This window comes from Myripristis murdjan, chromosome 14 (assembly GCF_902150065.1).
Source record: "Myripristis murdjan chromosome 14, fMyrMur1.1, whole genome shotgun sequence".
Lineage (NCBI taxonomy): Eukaryota > Metazoa > Chordata > Actinopteri > Holocentriformes > Holocentridae > Myripristis > Myripristis murdjan.
The window spans coordinates 4,527,343-4,548,423 of record NC_043993.1 but is presented as its reverse complement, the minus strand read 5'-3'; the positions used below and the strand labels follow the sequence as shown (position 1 = coordinate 4,548,423).

The window sequence follows — 21,081 nt, the reverse complement described above, 5'->3', positions numbered from 1 at the left end:
TCACACTGTTAGATGTCAACAGTCTGTGATGTTCAGTGGAGTTACTTCGTGATGCGGTGTTTGCTCTGCACTCAAAGTCCAATTGCAGCTGCTGGAAATATCTCTACGTGATGTCATGCCGTCTACGTTTGACCATTTATCTACGGAAGTAAGAAAAGCACACCACCAAACGTCAGACCTGGAACAGGTCACCCTCTTCACGGTTTGGTTTTAGTGCAGTTTGTATCACAATTTGCATTAAAGAAATTGAACTGACTCAGATTTCAAGCTCTCTCCTTTTAATTTAACAGTCTTGTGACATTGACACAGGCTCCACCATGTTGGTGATTAGTCTAAATGTTGATATACAACATATTTTTGGTTCAGAAATATTGTCATTTCAACTGTTTGTTGGTTTGCATAAATGTTAAAGTAGCATCAGTTTATTCTGGTGACTGTTGTGCTCACTATAGCGGTGGTTCTCAGATGGAGGTTTGCATACCTCTAGGGGGACATTGGACTCCTATAGGGGGTATGCACAATTTTTTTTTTTTTTTTTTTTTTTTTTTTAATTTTACTTTAAAAAATATTTGCCATGCATGAAAAATAATTAGCCTATGCTGTAATTAGCCCAATAATAAATTGTATTGATAAACCACATTTTATCTTCAGTTTTCCCTCCAAGTCTCCGGACGGTGTCAGATGTGTGTGTTTGTGGTTTAACTTTGCTGCCATGGTCGTCGAGCGAGGATGTTTGTTCGCTATGACCGGGAAACCAGGCAAGAAAAAAACACACACTGATGGAGCTGGGTTGTTGTATTTAAATAGGCTTTTTTTTGTACCTTTTTCGCACTAGTCAAGGGGTGCTTGGCTGAAAAAATAATTCACAACAGTTTGAGAAGCACTGCACAGATAACTAAACTCATTCCATGGCCTCCTCCTCTGCACACTGAACACTGTGGAAAAAGACCCACCTGACGTTCCCTCATCGGTCTCTCAAGTTAATTGTGAATTTTTCTGTCTAACATAGCAGAAATGCCCCAAAAAATAATAATAATACTAGAAAAAGTTATCCATTCAGATTTGAACAGGAGAGTGTGATTTGTACAGCTCTCTTCTGTGGCACTGATTGAACATTGCTTCCAAGAGCTCCATATTTCTCTGACCACTCATTTTATTGCCGTCAGTCTTTCCCTGGGGAACATACACTCTGCAGTGCTTGGCATACCTGCCATGCATTTAAAAAAGAAGGTAAACATGGTCTTTCTGTGCTTGGGAGCAGAAAGGCTATCTCTCTCTGAGCAGACACGCTAATGATGGTGTTATCCTGCTCCCGCTTGCCGTTACTCACACACAGCTCTTGTTCAAGCCTTTGACCACAAATTGCTCCTGCATGGCTAATCAGAGCAGGGCAGCAATGGCCTTACATGGCATGGCACAGTTTACCCACAGGAGACTGCATACTGCTGTTCTGATCGGAAAGCTTATCCCCTGGCACACACACACACACACACACACACACACACACACACACTCACACACACGTAAACATGATAGGAAAGTGATCATTATGCTGGTCTGATGCAGAGGGACAGTCTCTGAGAGAAGACTCTTCTCAGAAACACTAATTTGAGATTTTGAAACGACTCCAATTTATCCAATAAATGGCCAGTTCCCAGAGGGTTTTGAAATTCCAGCCGTTTTGCACATACATAGACATAGGCATGCTCACACTGTAATGTAAGCACACACACACACACCCACATAGGAAAATATGTGAAGTATATTTTTTTATTATGTTTATCTTGCTGTTAACTCGTTTAACATATTTCCATATTTTGCAACAGTGTCACATCCATATTGTGTCTCTGCTGGTTGCGCTGAATCTCCATCACGCTGATACTGAGTGAAATATTCAAAGTCAAGATGCCGTTGTTTTACGACCGCAGCACCACAACAGATAGTAGCTACATGTCTGGTGCATCGTTTTAGACACATTTCCCTGGAATTCAGCAGGACATGTTTGGGATCTTTGGAATCCTTCAGATCTCCATTACAAATAAAGTTCTATGGGTTTGAATGAGGCTTGTTTGGGCAGCATGCGTTTTACACTCTTTTTTTCCCAAGGAACAATGCACTTTAGACTAAAACCCATTATGATGTGAATATGATTATGTCTGTTTTTTATTGTTCTTTGTGCTGTCTACTGCTCGGTTGCTCTTAATCACTCAAACTTGAGCTTGAAACCCACTGATAGGAGGTTTTAATGTGCACCATTAGAGGTGGGATAATGTCATGGCACATCTTCATATAATCTATCAGCGATGTTTACATTCTTTTCAATGCCTGGACAGGTTTTTTTTTTTTTTTTTTTGCTGGGAAATTTAGGACCTTAAATGCTCACTGTACAGCATCATGTCATTAGCTAATGAAGCCTGTTTCCCTCCTACATAAAGCCTGCTATTTCTGTTTCCTCTGACACCTCTCTGTAGCTGCTGTCAGAGTTGCCGTGGGCTATGGGAGACAGACAGCAGGAAGCACATACAAGTCGCACTGACATAGGTGTGATGTATTCAGTATATCTTGGCCTGTCTTGGATTATGAGTTAAATAACAGTTCTTACCGGCAGTGACTGAAGTATGTCCAGAGGAGTCCAATGGTGGAGTGAGTCCGAGTGTTAGGCCAGTCTTACATTTTGATTGGCTAAAAATGACAACATTGTACAAACACATGCAGGTTTGGAGCAAATTGTGGATTTTTAAGCTTCACTTTTGTTTATATATCAGAGCTAATAAAGACTAACGGCTAAAACTAAACCTAAGGGGCTAAAGCCAGACAGGTGGAACACCCTGTCACCAAGTAATTTTATTGTAATGAAAGAATGAAAGCTTGACCGATGACATTCACCTACCAGCCACACCATTTTCTATATTATATGTCTTTGAAAATGCTCCCATGTGGCCATTTGTTCTGTTGCTGTTAAAGCATTCTCAAAAAAAAATCTGTCATGTGTACCCGACCTGTACCCAACCTATCTGTCCAGTCGTTTGTTTTGGAATAGAGTATCTGGTATTAGTAATTGCCGTCTCCGATGCTCTTTCACTGTGTGCATTGACAGTGTTGGTAGTCATTTCTTCCCTCCTCCAGTATAACGAAACGCCTCCTTCAGTGCCAGTGGCTAAAAGTTTGATGATGTCTCTGACAAAACATTCCAAAACATTCCCTCCAAACTGATGCAAATCCAACAGAGCTGGATGCATCATCAACAAACGCACACTTCTCACTGAAAAGCCATTTAAAGGGGCGTCCCAGTAGTTCACGTGGTAGAGCACGTACCACGTATGAAGGCATGAACGCTGCCCTGTCTACCTGCCATATCAAAATCTGATATCAGTCCCATGTTTTTGGAGTCTCTGCTTCCTGGATGCCTGCTGGGCTCGCTGCCTGTGCCCTCTGTTAACAATTAATTCAGAGCTGTTTACCTTCCAGAATGGTCTCTTCATCTGATTCCTCTTCAGCTGCTGTGCTACCAACACCCGAGGTGGTCCTGTTTTTCTTGGGATCACTTGTTTTTTAACCCAACTACTTGTTTTTGTTAAAGTACTATAATTCATGAAGTAAATGAACTAATTACTCTAAAACTCTTACATGGGGACCCTGGTGTCCTAGGCTATTTTGCACCAAATCTCTTTAACAAATGGTATCAACCCAAAAAATTGCTTATGAGACATAAGGCATGGGAGTGGCTATCATATGCTTCTGTCATAATGTTATAAACCTATATACATACATGAGAAACTTTCATAATTTGAATAGGCGGCTAAAAAAAAAAAAGATTTATTACAGATTCATGACTAGAAATTACCACTTCTATGTGGCCTCTACAACTGACCTTTTATCTCCGCCTGAACATCCCCTGCCCCCGTAAAAACAACCAAATGATAACTTAATAACAAGCTAGGATTTATAGATACAATCACCATATAAGAGCATCACTTCCCACATCGCTTGAGCCAGGAATTCTTAAAAAAAAAAAAAAAAAAGTCTCATAACCAATTCCTGGGTTTTGAATTATGGAGAGCAGGGGAAACCGGTCATTTTGGTCATGGAATTTTCTTGTTTTAAACAAACAGTAATTATAGCCTTTTGTATATGTGTCGTCAAGAGTTAAAGCAAATAAGCACTAGAAGTTCACTAATGGCTTTGTGTGGATAAATAACGTCTACAAAAAAAAAAAAAAAAAAACCTCATAGCTTTGCAGTACCTTTAAATCTGACCATTTCTATGCATAAAACAAGTATTCAGTACTTAACCCTGAAATATTATTCATCAGAGTAGAAAATCCTCTTGCACTGCATTTATTTCATCATGGGACACTAAAAATCCCCATTGAAATCCATTGCATTAAAAGTCGATTCAGTTAACAGCTTTACACAGTTTAATGGCAGGAGAAACACTAGTATTAATTACTCCCTTTAAATGAATGAATTAAGAAAAACATTTTTGAATAAATAGCAAAATGTGTAGAGAAAACATTATTTTGTTGGTTTTCTGTAGCTGTGGGCAGGGGGGAATCTGTTTGTTGTGGTAATGATGGGTGATATTTGGCCAAAGCCCACTCTCAGCCTGATAAATGGAAATAATTGGGATTGCAGGTACTTGGTATTTTGGTAGAAATATATTTAGGTTTGCATTTCAGCAGAAGCTTTGGACGGCTATGGATGTCATATCAACTTTTATTTTGCTGTTTACTGCAACATGTCACTTCCACATGGGCAGTTTTTCCAATTTCAGTGTCTGTGATAGTGACAGAGATCCTGACCCGACAACAGCCACTCTCTCACCACCAGAACTTTCCCCGCAATTTTTTTCAGTGTTTTTGCGCCATCTTAGGGCCAAGAGAAAAAATTGTTTTTAAAATAAGAATAAAAATGAGAAAAAAACAACAACAAAAAAACAAAACACAGACGGTGCTTTTATTTCTCAGACTAATGTTGGTAATCCAAGGTGGCATTCCAAAACTCGGGGGGTGATGGCTGTCATCCGGCATTTCCGTCACATTTTGGGCAACGCAGCCGATGTTCTCTTATCTGGAGCAACTCAAAACAAATGCAGCAGTGGAGTGCGATTTCACTTCATCTTCATCACCCATGTTACACACCAGAAGGCAGACAAATACTCTGTGTATCTACAGCATTTTCCTTGGAAAAATGTCCATCATAAGTCATTTGGCCTAATCCTCTTTGTTAAACTTGTTTGTCTTCAAACAAGGTAAAAGAGAATCTGATCGTATTCTGCCTTGTTTCAACATATTTATACATGTTCCCAGAAAAATTCCTGAAACGTGAAACTGCACTGGAAACAATCGGGACTGAGATCATCCTTTTACGTTGTTTGAAGAAACACATAAGATTAGTCTAAATGACATATTAAGATTGACATTTTTTACATTGTGTGAAATAATGCACCAGTTTGAAGTCATTTTCAAGCGCAAATAAACTTTCAGTGTTGGCTGTGATTGTCTATAGGCCCCCGGTGCCCCCAGCGTCGCCCTGTGTGTCGAAGCCCCGGCATGTTGCATCCAAGCAGCTTAAAACAAACTTGAGCGGCGACTGTTGTTTTATTTAGAAAGCAGACGTTTTGAACGCTGCTCATCCCTTTCTTCAGGGAAATCTAAAAATATTCTTCATCTGTCTGAGCATGTCTTTATTGTTTTCTTTTTATTCTCTCCCCTCCATCTCTGTCATTTCCCCTCCCTCTTCGTCCTCCCTCCTCTTCATCTCGCCTCTCTTTTCTCTCACTCTTATCTTCTGTTTCCTCTCTGGCTGGTTGTCAAGGACTTTGCAATGCCATTTGGTATCAGTTCTATGGCTCACAGTACAATATTATCAAATTCAGTACAGTTTTACTGTGCATATCACACTGCATTACCTTTATACTAGTGCTGGGCGGTATACCGGTTCATACTGAATACCGGTGTGTTATACTGGTGTGTGTGTTTGTGTGTGTGTGTAGCGCACATAACTTTGGGAACAGCACGCGGAACGTAGCGCCGCGGGACATCGTTGGAGGGGGGACTGTTTTTGCAGTTGCACTCACTAAGCAGTGGGGACTCAGAAAATGAAGCTGAAGAACTTTTCCCCAAAAGAGGAGCTGTGTCGGCTGTTTGGAAATTCTTCGGCTTCACAAAATCCGTCTGGCAAAAGCAAAGAAACTTTCCAGGCTACAGCAGTGCACTGACATAGATTGTGTAACAAAGCGAAGAGTTGCCACTCCGCTCTATTTTCACTGGCTAACAGCAGCACACTGGCTTAGCTTGTCTATTCAGAGAAGAGGTATCACTTCGGCTTATTTTTCAATCTATGTTATCACATGCATACTACTGCTCATTCATAGGTAGCTGAATTGTTAGGTCTATTTGATAAGTCATTCACATTTTTAAAATAATAATAATAATTTAACATATTGTTAAATCGGTCAAATCAGTCTGCATATTAATGCAAGTGGCCTTAAATTTGCATAATAAAAAGGTTCTGTATTTTGACTGCAATTGTCATGCATTCTGATTCTTTCACTTCATTAGAATCATGAGTACCACCTCTTGGCATCATTTTGTGTTGCCATGTAAACCTGTATTAATACTAGGGTGGACAACTTGAATGAATACTGGACATTAATGTCCAGACAACTGGTCATTAATGTCCAGTATTCATTCCTCATGACAGTAAAATAGGTCATTCTTAGTAAATTTACTGCAGTAATTCTTCTCTAAATAATTAGAAAATGTGGTTAACATCCAGTCGTGCATGAAAAAAGAAAATACAGTCATATACCGTGAAACCGTTATAATTTTGAAAAATACTGTGATACACATTTTTGGTCATACCGCCCAGCACTACTTTATACACAGTACATGTTTGGGGTGAATTTGGGCTCCGTGGATATAAAGTATAATTCATCTGCAGTTGTTCACACTGTATAATGAATAATGTCAGTTTAGGGGGTATTTTCTAATTTAGTTGTCCTACTTGTACAAATGCAAATGTATGTTGACGTGTGTGAGCTCGTTCTTTAATAGTCAGTGCTGCCTTAATGCTGTTTATGCTTTGTTGCTATTGCATTGAACGAAGGCGTGCAATGCAACTCAACGCACCATAGTGTCAACTTGTTCCATTATGAAACTTGTTCAATGAAAATTGAACAACGAAGTCGAACTTGCCTTCAAAATAAAAGTTGCGCATTTTGAAGCATGTTGGCTGCAGCGGTCAATTTAAGAAGAGCTAAACTACATGAATGAACAAATAGCCCTAACAACGAACATAAATCATAACCTTTACACAGTCATATTTCTGACACTTTCCCACAACTGATTGTGAATAAATTGCCAAAGGATTCAAACACTGGAATTAGCTATAACAGAGTGCTGAGATTCATGTCGCCTGTAGGTAATGATTCTTGTGTTCATCAGATTAATTATTTGATTAAGGCTGCTTAATCTGTTACTTTGTGTGGACATCGTAGGCTATAGTGTGTAAACACACACACACACAGTGGAGGTACACAGTTCACATGCTAGTCACCAGGCTCAGCTGTATCAGGAAGCTAGAGACATCCAGATGGTGTCGAATCAGATATGTGCATCAACTTGCCATGCCAAAGTATTTTAATTGCTAATGGATTGGCAGTAAAGAGCTCACAGATAACTTTAGGTTGATGGAGCTCGTGTCATGCGGCGTCATGTGCTGGATTTGCATTTGGGCCTTCCTGAACTACACATATTTGAAATGCTTGTGGCAGGAGCCTTTTTAGTCCAGTTTCTCTGACTCACCATGGAAGCCTTTGTCTAGCTAGGAGACAATTCATCTGAAGCCCTGTTTCCAGGAAAATATGACACAACTCACTTTATCAGGAAGATAAGGGGAGTGGTGTATTTTTCATTTTTATTTTTTAATCTGAGACTGCTAAAAGTGCTAAATATGCTAGCATTTAAGTTCTTCTTTCAATTACTGATGAAATGGTTTAATTTTTCATGGCTTTTTGTGAGCAAAAACAGCTGGTTGTTGTTAAAATTCCAGTAAACAATTTTCCATTTTGATCCTGGTTATACTGTCACCTAGTGGCTGGGTGTAGTACAGCCCCTGTAGTCCCCATAGCGTTGTGCTGAATCTCACGTGATCTTAACATGGCGGCCTCGGGGACTGTCTTTTCTGTGTCTCAAAACTATTTGAATCACTGTCTCATGTGAGCGAGATAATAAAGGCCAATGAATGTTAGCCACATGGAGATTCACACACTACTGATGCCGAGTATGAAAATATAAAGTCATGATGTAACCCTTTTTCTCTACTTTTTCAGCCCAGCCGTGCTCCTCTTCTCTCTCTCTCCTCGCTTTGCCTCTCCTCCCTTTATCTATCTGTGTGCCTCTTCCATGTCTCTCTTCTCTCCTCTCTCTCAGTCTGTCAGATAGGGATCGGTTTCCACAGGATTAGTGGAGGCTGGCTGAAGCTTCAGTTTCCTGCCTCTCTGCTCGGCTGTGTGATGAAGAGCGCTGAGTAATGGTCCAGAAAGTTTATACACCTCCCTTCTCTGTCTCTCACTCCGTTCCTCCCTCCCCCTCTCTGCATAGCCTCTATCGTTTTTTTTCTGATTTGTTCCCTCCCCCTTTTCTCTTTTTATTTCCATTCCTCCCTTCGTCCAGCTTCTCGTCTTAATTTTCAGATCAATTTTATTCTCTCTCTCCTCCTCAAACAGTATCATGTTTAAGCAGAAGAAGCCTGTTTCCACTTGCCGCGTCAATAAATGAATTCCAGGTGGGAAAATGGCGTATAATCCTCTGAATTAAACTGTATTTATACATCCTACCCCCCCCTTTATCATTCCTCTCTCATTCGTGCACACACTCAATGCTCACGTCTCTGTCCCCTCACATCATATGTGTGGCGGAGGACGGACGAGGCTTAGGGATTTGCGGAAAGTATCAAGTGATTTGCAAAACGGAGGACAGCTTAGCACCAAGGCAAGAGGTGGATTTTTTTTTTTTTTTTTTTTTTTTGATAAAAAAGAGTAGGCAGCTCTTTTTTAAATGAGAGGTTTTTTGAGACAATTAGAGTGCAGAAGGCGGAGCGGAGGCCAGCTTTGTTAAGGAGAAAAGGCTGCAACCGGTAGATGTTTGAAAACCCTGTTTGCGAAGGTTATCAGTGAGGAAACAGAGCGAGGAGTTGGGGATTGCTGTTTGTAGGAGAATCCACCTTGTGTTGTAGTATGTTAAATTTGATTTTAGGTCAGTGGCAGCGGAGAGGGAGCTGAGATTTAAAAGGAGAGCAGCCCAGCAGTGCCGCTGAAGTGGGAAAATGTGGCAGTAGGCTGTTAATTTGAGCCAGTGTTACAGTAGTCAGGACAGCTGAGTGATACACATGAAGGCAAACACACTCATACACACAAACTGTGGGATTTTTATTAGGTCCTTCCTGAGCTGCACTTCCAGCTAGCACTTGGCTAGCTAGTAGAGGAAACAATGAAATGAAACAATTCAGCTCATTTTATAACATTAGATTGTTTGATTTATTTTTTGTTTTTTAGATTTATTAATCCTTGGCTGCATGTCCAACCCGACCAAAAAAGATGAATTGGCTGCCATCCGTCTGTCCTGCACTATTTCTGAACCTCTGCTGGTCTGTTTTGGATGAAACTGGGACCCAGCATTTTGAGTGTAAACCTGATTGGCCCTCCACAGCGCCACCAGCAGGCCAACAGGGCCCTGGGCTTCACGCTCACACACTGCTGCACTGCAAAAAGTCAAAATCTTACCAAGATTATTTGTCTTATTTCAAGTAAAAATGTCTTATTTCTAGTCAAAATATCTCATTACACTTAAAATAAGACATGATCAGCTCAGAAATTACTTGTCTTTAGACAATTTTCACTTGTTTCAAGTGAAAATTTACTTGAAACAAGTTAAAATTAGCTTGAAACAAGAAACAAATTCTGCCAATGGAACAAGCAAATTTTTACTTGTTCACTTGTGTCACAAGTAAAAATTTGCTTGTTCACTTGTGTCACAAGTAAAAATTTGCTTGTTCCATTGGCAGAATATGTTTCTTGTTTCTATCAAATTTTCGTTTGTTTCAAGTAAATTTTCACTTGAAACAAGTGAAAATTGTCTAAAGACAAGTAATTTCTGAGCTGATCATGTCTTATTTAATAACAGCATTTGGACCATCATAATTGTAGCCGCTTCAGTTGTAGCAGCTAACAGGGATCTTACTAAACAAATAAATAAAAGCACAATAAAACTCTCCACTGCCACAGATTAAGAAAAATTATTTTAGTGTTAGCAGGTCTCAGGTGACCCATCACATCTACATACATTAAACCTCAAACAAAGAATTAATTCACCAAGTAAACCAACAATTAATCACTAATACTTATAAATGTTTTTATTTATTGATACATAGAAATAATGCATATAATACATACAATAAGTCAATATATACAACATGCAAAGAAAACAAAGGTGTCCGCCCAGCACCAGCACTGCCTGTAAGACATGCATTGCCGATCTTTCACTTGAAATAAATGCTGATCAACCAATCTGCATTGCCGGATTAAACTAAATAAATCAATTTGGATTAATTTGTTTGTAGAAATGATGAGAATGTGGGCACAAAACACTGACTTCAGCAGATAGCTACAGAAATATAAACACAGACATGCTGTAAGTCCTTGTAGGAATATTAGTGGAATACTATAGTGATTTCTCATTTGGGGCTGAATACATCCACCTATTATGAATTTCACCAATAAGCAGTGACAGTGAGTTGTTGGCCACATTTCTGCTCCACCAGCACGAAAACTGCCTGCATGTTGAATCCCCACTAATTTGTCACATTCAGTGCTGGATTAGCTTAAAGTTTAAAAAAAGAGAGAGATTTTAGAGGTTTAAAAAGGGGGGATTTAGGAGTATAAATATCAACACCGACTTCTGCCTTCTTTTCTCTCTCACTGTGATTTCTCCCTCTGTCTTGCCTTCCCTCTCTCCTTTCTCTCTATGTATACACCTCTCTCTCCCACCTTCCCTTTTTTAGGGAATAAACCAACACGCTAATCTTTTCTATTTCCTGCCTGCCAGGATATTAGGAGAATTAGTCCTCCCTCTTCCATTCCGCTTGTTGTTGAACTATTATGGCTGCAGTTTTTGTGCTTATCAGAAAGATGACTATGCAGTAATGATAAGCAAATTTCAGGAAACAAGAGGTTAGAATGTGCAAAAATGTGTGAACCCCTCTTATCTTTCTCTCTTCCTCTCTCGGCATATTTTCGAGTCTTTAGGAAGTCAAAATAAATAATCTAAGTTAAGGCCTGAAAAAGTATTAACAAGGCTTAAATCCAGTGATTACAAGTCATATTTTTCTCATCATAAAAATAGACTGGGTTCTGCGTCTTCACTCTAAGAAATCTCTCCAGAAATTACATAACCATGCAATAAAAATCCAGAGAAAAGGGAGGTTCAGCGATTTCAAAAAGGCCCATCTAGGGACAAACATCACAAATTATCCTATTGCTCTAAATGTTATACCATTGGGAGTATTTTGTAGAAAATACTTTGTGCCTTTATATGTGTCTATCTCTTAAACACAATCAAATAAAAGATTACCACAGAACAGAGGTAGTTGTGTAAGCTGCCAAACATTTTTATTTGTTTTACTAGTTTCCTTGTTCTACTTTCCTTGATCTTATTCTGCCCATTTATAATTCATCATATACTGTGTGTTCAATAATGAATAAACTGATTTTGCCGGCTTTGTTTCTTCATTTTGGTTTCTAGGTTGGTTTTAAATTGAGTTGCAGGTGCCATTAAAAGGTTTAGAAGTGCCTAAAATGTGGCTTTGTGAAGACTGCAGATACCACGTGGTTAAATCCAGCTCTGTCTGTCTCGTCTGATCCACACATATTCATCTCCCTGCCCCCCACTATATGCAGCAGTGCTGTCTGATTAATGCTCGCATTCTGGATCAGGAGAGAGAGGGAGAGACGCACAGGGAGGAAAAGAGCAATGCTGCAGAAGAAATGCTGAATAATTGTGTATATTAGTTTCTGCAATTAAATTTCACGTGACTGTCCTGGTGGGCATCTCGCCTGCTTGGTGATGACAACATTGACACCAAAGTCATGTATGTGTCCCTGGCTGATCATTGGCTGTGCTGCTGCATGCTTACAGATTAGCATGCACTGTGTTGAGTGACAGCAGACTGGCATTATCCAGCACTGACAAGACTGGCTGACTTCTATAGGAAAAAACAAAATAACTTTTGGATCTGTTTCAGGTGAGCAGCCATGCATTCATCAGCTGTGCAGTGATTTGTGGCTGCGCACAATCTCCCATCAGCCACCAGCTTCACTTCCTGTGCAAACAGGAAGTAGGCCAAATTCCTTGTCGTTTAAAACTGTATGTCGCCTTTATGTCATATTTTCTACAAAACGTTACCAGTTCTCCTTCATAGTCATCTTCAGACAGATTTAGCAGCAGATCATTTGAAAGATGACTTCTCATTTAGCTTTCGATCTGCTACAAGTTCTGATTTGGTCACTTTGGAGAAAATGTTAATCTTCTGCTGTCACTCAACACAGTGTTGGCATGGAGCTGTCGAGTGGATGATCTACTGGGGACTCTGGTAAACTGACCAGTGTGTTTTCCTCTTGTAACAGCTCATTATAGGCCTGTTGAGAATACAAAACCAGTTCATTATGTGTAGGAAGCCTGCTGTCGTTACAAATAGTGAACATGTGAAAGATGTTGCAGTTTTGTTCCTCAAATCATCAAGACTAATTGGGATCACAAAGTCTCCCAACAGTAAACAGGATTATTGTGTTAGATGTAATCATGCAGCGGAGAGAGGCTTTCAGCAGGAAGGCCATTAAAACACTATGAGCATCAGTTTTCCTTTTTTTTTTTTTTTCGCAGTAAATGCAGATTTGCTCTGATTCTTTTACAAAACAGCTCCCACTACTTTTTGCGAGTAACTTTTAGACCGCTATAATTCTCTCTTGATATATGCAGTGGTTCAGCTTCCTGCAGTGTGAAGTAACCGGCAGCTTGTGAAACTAGAACTTCGCCCCACACTGTAAATGTCAGTGTCAAAAAATCTCTCTCTCTCTCACTCACTCTCACTCTTGCTCGCTCCCTCACTGTCCTCTCCAATCAGTCCCAGCAGCCCCTGCAGGCATGCTGGCACACATGCAGCTGAGCAGAGCTTGACTCATCAGACTCAGTTCACTGTCCATTAGCAGTCAGCATTGTGTGGCCCGGCGACTGCAGCAGCTCGGTTTATAACTTGTCTGAATCAATACACAGCCGGCTGCCTTGCTCCTGCAACGATCCCACTTGTGTTAATGGAGGGTGGAATGGCTGGTCCTGACTTACAGTTGTTCTGGGTATGAAACCAGTCAGAGTCACCATGTCAAGTCATAGACAAAACGTGCAAAACAGACCGTGTGACGAGCAGCCCGGTCACCAGGAAAACATGTTGGCATTTTATCTTTCTGTACACCAAGGATACATCAAAATGTCACATTTTCAAGTTTGTGATGTAGTATAAAGAGAGCAAAAAAACAGTGTGTTTTGAGGCAGGTGGGGCAGCACTAGCAACAGGACTTCTGCAGACCGGGGTTCGAGTCCCGGCTCATGCAAGAGCTGTCTGTGTCGAGCTGATAAGCGAACCTTAGCTAGGTAATATTAATCAGCATTAGCTCATATTTTGTTACATTACGTGGCCTTTTCTGAACCTTAACTCGCCAACAAGGCAAACGAAACCGACTACAGAGCAGCTTCCTCCCTCAGGCTGTGAGACTACTAAATGCACCATCTGAACTCCTCCAGGCTTAATAATTCTATTTTCTACACAATCAATCAATTAATCAATCAAGAGGGAACCACACTTTAATTTCATTATTCAACCTGTTGTATAATGACAAATAAACTTCCTTGTATCCTTGTATCCTTATCCTTGTATCCTTGTAATGAGTTAACGTTACCTAGTGTTCATGAACTTTAACAGTCAAATGACGTGACGCAGGCTCCACCACCTTGGTTGTAAGTCTCAGTGTTGATGGGCAACATATTTGTAGTTCAGAAACTTTGACATTTTAACATATTTGTTAGCTTGCAGTAATGTAAAATGTCTTCATTTTAGTCTGGTGGCTGGGTTTTGATGAGCTTCCAGTGGAGGTTCACTTAGTTCAGGTGTTGTTCAGGTGTGAACAAGCATGATCAGCCCACTAAGATCAAGAAAAATCTGGAAACAAGTTGATTAGCATTGGAAACAAATGGTGTTATCCCACTGACAGATGATTTTTACCTCGTTTGAAGAAAAAAAAAAGATTTTAACGCTGAAGATGAGACTGAACGACTTTTTCAGATGGAGATTTTAGCGCTGCAGAAGAGCTGCTGAAAGATTTGAATCACAGCCTAATTTGTTTCAGTTTTTGTGTCCCTTGATGGTCCAAATGTTGATGAGAGGAAGATCCTGGTGAATATTTAGATTTTTTTTGGCATCAAAAGAGACAAATTTAAAAATATTTTTGAATATTGGCACAGAATATTAGCTTTCTTAGCCTTAATACAAAAATATCAGTATTAGTGTTGCTCCATTTTGTATTTAAATACGGTACAATAACAATTGTATAGAAACAATGACAAGACAAAACAACAGCAACAATAGCTGCAAACCACTGACAATACAAAATAATGACGCACAATGACAAACTGGGATAATTTATTCTCTTTTCCCCTTTTCTTTTCTGTCCAGTCAAGGAGGCGGAGTGAAAATGCCAAAAAGGACAAGAAAAGACAAATAAATTCATGAATCTGATCAAACTTGAGGGGAAGAGTGTGTGTCGTGCATAGGAGCTGAAGTATAATGTGGTGAAGCCCCGGCCAAAAGGCTGTGCCATGCACAGGTGTCAGTGTAGCACTACCAGTATGTAAAAATAGTTTGGACACTTTTTTTTCAATTCCCAGAATCAAACAAATACTTTTATTCATTGAATTCCTGTGGCTCTCAGCGGGCTGTTTTTCAGGCTGTGGGGAGATATGGGCCACGTTAAGCGCTGTTTGCCCTCCTGTCTGCTGATGACACTGAATCTGCATGATTTAGCTTCAGCTGTCTGCTGGAGAGGAAACATGGCCTGGATTTGATTTTGCCCTATTCTGCATCTCTGGCAGCTGATGCCCCCCCACCACCCTCTGCAAAAAGATAGAGAGGTGTGTAGAGAGGTGAAGAGTTCATGTAAGCAAGTTTATGTTATATTTTGTAACATGACACACTGTGTTTACATATTCATGGCCTTCTGTAGATGCACTCATGTGAATCTGCCTAACACAGTATTTGGACATCCTGCATATGTACTGCACCTTCACATAGTTTTTTTTTTTTTTTTTTTTTTTTTTTTTTTCTGAAACCCCATGAGCTTTGATTTGATTTTCCCTGTCATCTTCTTTTAAGTAGCTTCAAATGTAGAACACTTTTTTCTACATAATGTAGGACACTATCACATCCACATCTTGTTTCTTCGCTGGCTGCAGCTTCATTGAAGCTCCATCACACTGATACTGAGTGAAATATTCAAAGCCAAGATGCTGTTGTTTTCTGGCTGCAGCATCACATCAGATAGAAAAGATCTGCATGTCTGGTGCATCATTTTACACACATTGCAATGGAATTCAGCAGCCCATATTTGGGATCTTTGGAAACCTTGGGATCTCCACTAGACCTTAAAATAAAGTTCTGTAGATTTGGACAAAGCTTGGCTGTGCAGCATGCATTTGCAGCGAGGAACCCACTGATAGGACTTACACAGATTGGTACTTTTATAACTTACTTCATACGGCACAATATTTCCCAGATCTAGAAATAAGCCTGATGAGTGTGAATACAAGAAGAAAAAAAAAAAATCACTCTGCCATGCTTGTTGTGTTTGGCAGTGTTGGCTGCAGGCTGATCATTTTATCTCTCTTTAGTCAGAGCAGAGTAAATATGGAGAACAAAGGATCACAGTGTTTCACTGTGGCCTCAGGTGGGAACAGGAAAATATATACAGTAGAATGGAGAGTGGAACTAATGGAAATGCACTGGCCAGGAGCATGAAACCGTGTGTGTGTGTGTGTGTGTGTGTGTGTGCGTTTGTGCAGAGGGTACATACAGGCATGCATGTGGTGTGTTAATGTGAGGCTTTGTGTTTGCATGCTCACAAACACACATACAAGTGCAAATACACCTGGTAGTAAATGCATGTGCAGTTGGCTCTGTGTGTATGTGTGTGTGTGTGTGCACTCCCATGCTGTGATGGTGTTTGATGGCAGGCTATTTTAAACCTCATCCTATTGTTGTCAGGCTTTGATGGCCGCCTGGTTGTTTCCCTGGCTGAGGGTTCAGGTGCAGCTGAACAGAGTGAACAGGCGCACGGCACATTTTCACTCGTGTATTTCATTAGTGGGCAAGCTGCAGCTTGCACACTTACGTTCTTCCTACTATTTCTTACTTTATTTCTTTATTTATAGGTCCGTTTTTTTGGACCGTAACTCCTCCTACAGCTTTGATTTTAGGCCCACACAATGAATTGGGAAAATGTGCGGCCCGATTGGGAATAGTGTGCTATTACTTTTATAAGGAATCCGACTCATGGAATTCTCAAAATTCCAATTTTGCTGAAAATTTCGGCCATAGGAAATGAATGGCCAAAATTTCAGAAGGCTCCAGGGCCCAGAGCTTTGGACATGCGTCCACGCACCAAATACGAAAAACGTGCGTCTTGTGGAGAAGAAGCAGGGTTTCGATTTTCAGACCGATCCGACATTCCGTTTTTTCCGCAATTCCAGTTTGAAGTCGGAATTCCAGACGCAATACACACTAATGGAGTTGAGCTAGAGTGGCATTCCTGAGCGGCTAGAGTGGAGCAGCCCTGAAAATTCACCTAAAACTTTTGTCTTAAACTTGCTCTGCTGGCCACAATTTTCACTCCACATGCATAAATTTGGCATCAAATTGTAGGAAAAATAGTTGTTCAAAATAATAGACCATTTTCACAGCAGCTGTTTTGACATGATATAGCAGGTAAACACAGGTGTTACTGAAAACTCTGATCCATTGAAATGGAAAATGGCTGCTGTGAAAAAGCTTTATTTATGTTCTTTGGACATTTGCTTGTATTGAAAAAAATAATTATTACTCAATAATTAATCATTCTTTTTTGTAACCTAAACACAGTTGGTGTAATTAAAAAAAAAAAAGATGAAGAAAACATGACCAGAGTTGTTGTGATTCTCCTCTCAACAGTTCTGTTATTTCCCTCAGCAAAGATGATAGATCAGAAAAAAGAAATTGATGTGGTCGCTGCTGACCAGCTGTTTTTTTAAGGCTCAACAAAAAGTTAGAATGAGTCGAGTTGGAATTTATCACAGAGCACTCGGCTTCATGTTCAGTGTGCACCGCAGCTTTTTGTTTGCTTTTTCTTTGCAAAATAATGACTCGGAATGGAAAGTGGCAGCAGGATTCAGTGGATCCAGTTCCATTTAACAGAGAAATTTGTGCTGCTAAAAATGTCTGAGGCCTATTGTGTTGAGCAGGACAAAGTGTGTCTGTTATTGTCGCAGCAATCTGTTAATGCCACACGTAGGGAATTGAAAAAGATGGCTGCAGTGTGTGGCGATTGTGATCACCGTGGCTTTTTCTGACGCACCATTTTATGCTAAGTGGATTGCTCAGGTGTCCTGCCAAAGGCACAGTGTGTGTGTGTGTGTGTGTGTGTGTGTGTGAACGTGTCTGTGTGTATTCAGGGGTCTCTCTCTCTCTCTCTCTCTCTCTGCCTCTCCCTCTTCTCACCCCACTCCTCCACGTCTCTTGTCACGTCCCTGGTATTAAACAGGGATTTGGTTGGCAGGACTGTGTGTGTGTGTGTGTGTGAGACGATGGATTTGGCTGTACATGTCCGCTGCCCAGTCCCAGCAGGGGAGAAAGCTCCAGCCTGAGCCTGCAGGACAGAGACGGACAGCATGTAGACGTCAGACAGGCTTTAGTTCCCAGCCCGGTCCTTCTGTAAAAGCTAACCGGGAGAAAAAAAAAAGAGGCCAAAACATGATTTTTTTTTTTCAGTTGTGTTGAGTTGTTGAGTTTGGCAGGGGTACTCTAAATAAGAGACTTCACTGTGGTGACGTGGGGTTTCTCTGTGACGGCTGTGAATTCTCTCAATGATGCACAAATTATGCAATCATTTGAGACTCACACACACGACTCTCAACTTTTAGCTCCGTTAAGGACAGGAGAAACACGTCACTGCTCAGTGCTTTAGCTTCTACTGCAGTGCCATGAAGAAATTTAGGAGCCCAATATAACGTCTCCTGCTTCGCTCTGCACAGTGTTATTGAAGGGCACATTCACTTGTCACCTCAATGCTGAAAAACTAATGAAACCATGTATATGCAGCTCGCTGTTCTCAAGAGGATAGAGGAAGAGTGCTAATACTTCTCCTCTTATACTCCTCTTTCACTCTTTTCTGTTTCCATCTCTTATTTGTCTTACATTCTGTACGATTGTGTTCTCCCAGTGGCCAGTTTTGTTTCTGCATGTTTTCAGCTGAGAGGAACAGACATTTTGTCTGCCTGACAGAAGGTAAACCTGCTTTCAGTGACGATACCAGCCCAGACATCATGGCTTTTATTCTGGAGAGAATCCTCTGTGACCTTGTTACCATTGTAGTGGAAGAAAGGCCCCTAAAAAGAGCACAAAAAACAACACCAGGCATTATGCAATAGTTGTGATTCAGAGGTCTTTAAACGCTTGCACTGGTCATCATCCATCACATGGAGAAATTACATAAACATATACAGTGACAGATATATAAAGGTTTTAGAACCACTTCAGTGATGCTCATCCGTAATATATTTGCTGTTGTGCCAAAATTGTAGCCGGGCATGCAGGACAAGTCTAGTGAGTTGATCGCCCTGCAAGACACGTCTAGTCCATCTGCCTGGTACGTAGCGATAGAGCTGATTAACACATGAGAGCAATATCACCATTTACTGTTTGCATGTGCATACACACATTCCATGCTTGCACGTGCAAACTGAAGCCGGTAAGAAAAAGAGTGAACACATCTCCTTTGACAATAACTGCATTTTCTTTGGGGTGCATGTTAATATCGGCACGCCACCTCATACCGGCCCAAAATGAAGATTTCTGCTGACATAACATGCCGATATGTGAAATAGGTCAGATTTGCCCTGGTTGTGGCTGTTATATATATAAAAATAAATATGGCATGTCCAAGTAGTTTTCTCATTACATTCTGAAAAACATTGTATTTGCTGTCTCCATCTGCAAGTGGGCCATCACAATAAGAGTAAACATAATAAATTTCACTACAAGAGAAAATTGGAAAATATTGGCTATCGGCAAAAAATCCAATATTGTGCAATTCTAATTTTTCACCATCTTTTAGCATAGCCTGTTTATGCCCTCGGACACATCAGGAGATATGACTTCCTGTGTACAGCCAGTGTGCCCATACTTGTGTAAGTTAAATTCTGCTGTGTTGCCTCTTGCTTGCATCCTTTTGTATTCCCCTCCAAAGCTGTGATTGGACCACCAGGCGCCCGCCTTACTCCCAGCCTCCTTTATATGCAGGGAGGCCGAACACGCCAGCTGTTGCAAAATCGCGCCTGATGACAGACCCGGCTATCACGCTCAGTACTGCCTCCATGCTAATACTACTGCAAAACCGTTTCAGTTTCACCTGGCTGGCCAACCGGCACACAACAGATAAAGCCAAGTTAGCTGCATTAGCTCGCTGGGTTACACAGCCTCAGCTTGAACAAGTGTTGGGTTAATCTATTGTGGTTAAATTTAATGACTTGAAAGAGGCTTTGCAAACCACATCTGGTGGCATTAAAGAGATCTAGTGGACGGGAGAGCCGGCCATGTGATGGAGGCCAAAAGTGACGGCCGGAAAGCTTGATGTGGTGTGGACGCAGAGCCGTTCAGTCACGTTCAAAGGAGTGGAAAGATGGATAAAGTGGGTTATTTTGGCCCAGGCAGGTTATTCAGCCTTCATCTTCCATTCCAAAGCACACTCGGTATCTAGATGTTTACTTGAGTTCAGCTCGGTTGACCTGAACCAACAGTTAGCTAATTTATTAAAGCAGCCAATGAGTATGTTTACATGCACACCTTATTCCTGTATTAACCGGAATATTCACAATATTCCGGTTGCGCACGTGTCATGTAAACACGCACCGAACCCGATTAAGGTCATATTCCGGTTGGAGAGAATTCCGAATAAGACCCTTGGAATATTCCTGTTCCAACCGGAATATTGGGGCATGTAAACACCTTAGTCGGAAAACTCCCCGAACCGGAATATTCAGTCACGACTGCGCATGCTCGACTCACAAGGAATTCTGTGGCGTCTTTGTTGCTATGGTTACCTGCAAGCGGGGAAAACGGCAGGGCGAACAGCAGCAAGAGCCAGGAGACTGCAGTCTGCCTTCCGCTAATGAAAGACTTAAATATCACGGAGTATATCGATGGGAGAAAACATAGAACTAGCGACAGAAGAAGAAGAAAAAGAAGAAGAAGACGAGGAAGAAGACTTCTTCGTCTGTTTTTCCGGCAGACGCCTATACGCGTGCTGCTGCCCCCCGCGGCTGAGTGTCGCATTACGTCAGAGAGTGGAATACGCCGAAACACGGGGGCATGCCAAGTAACATGTAAGCGGAATATTCCAGTTGCCGCGGCGCAGTTACCTTAGCCGGAATATTGAGCCGAACCGGAATATGGTGTGCATGTAAACGTAGTCAATGTCAGTGTGAACACAGGACTCCCAGCCACTACTGTGGAGAAATGATCAGCTTCCAGTCAAAATGAGCAGCAGATTTGACCATGTCTATTCTATATCTGTGAGCGTGGCTCTGTAAGCTTAGTAACTAAGCTCAGCTGGCTGCCAAGAGCTGAAGACCTCCAATATGGCTGCCACAGGGTGTGTGTGTGTGTCACCTGAAAGCCCTGTACTGGAACAGCTACTCATCAGAGACACACACAGCACACAGTCACA

The 21,081-nt window shown here is 41.0% G+C and overlaps 1 protein-coding gene across 3 annotated transcripts in view; it reads left to right on the top strand.

Moving 5' to 3' along the window:
* Positions 1-21,081, top strand: part of dbn1 (drebrin 1) — a 167,159-nt gene that overhangs the window by 31,455 nt on the left and 114,623 nt on the right. The window lies entirely within an intron of this gene.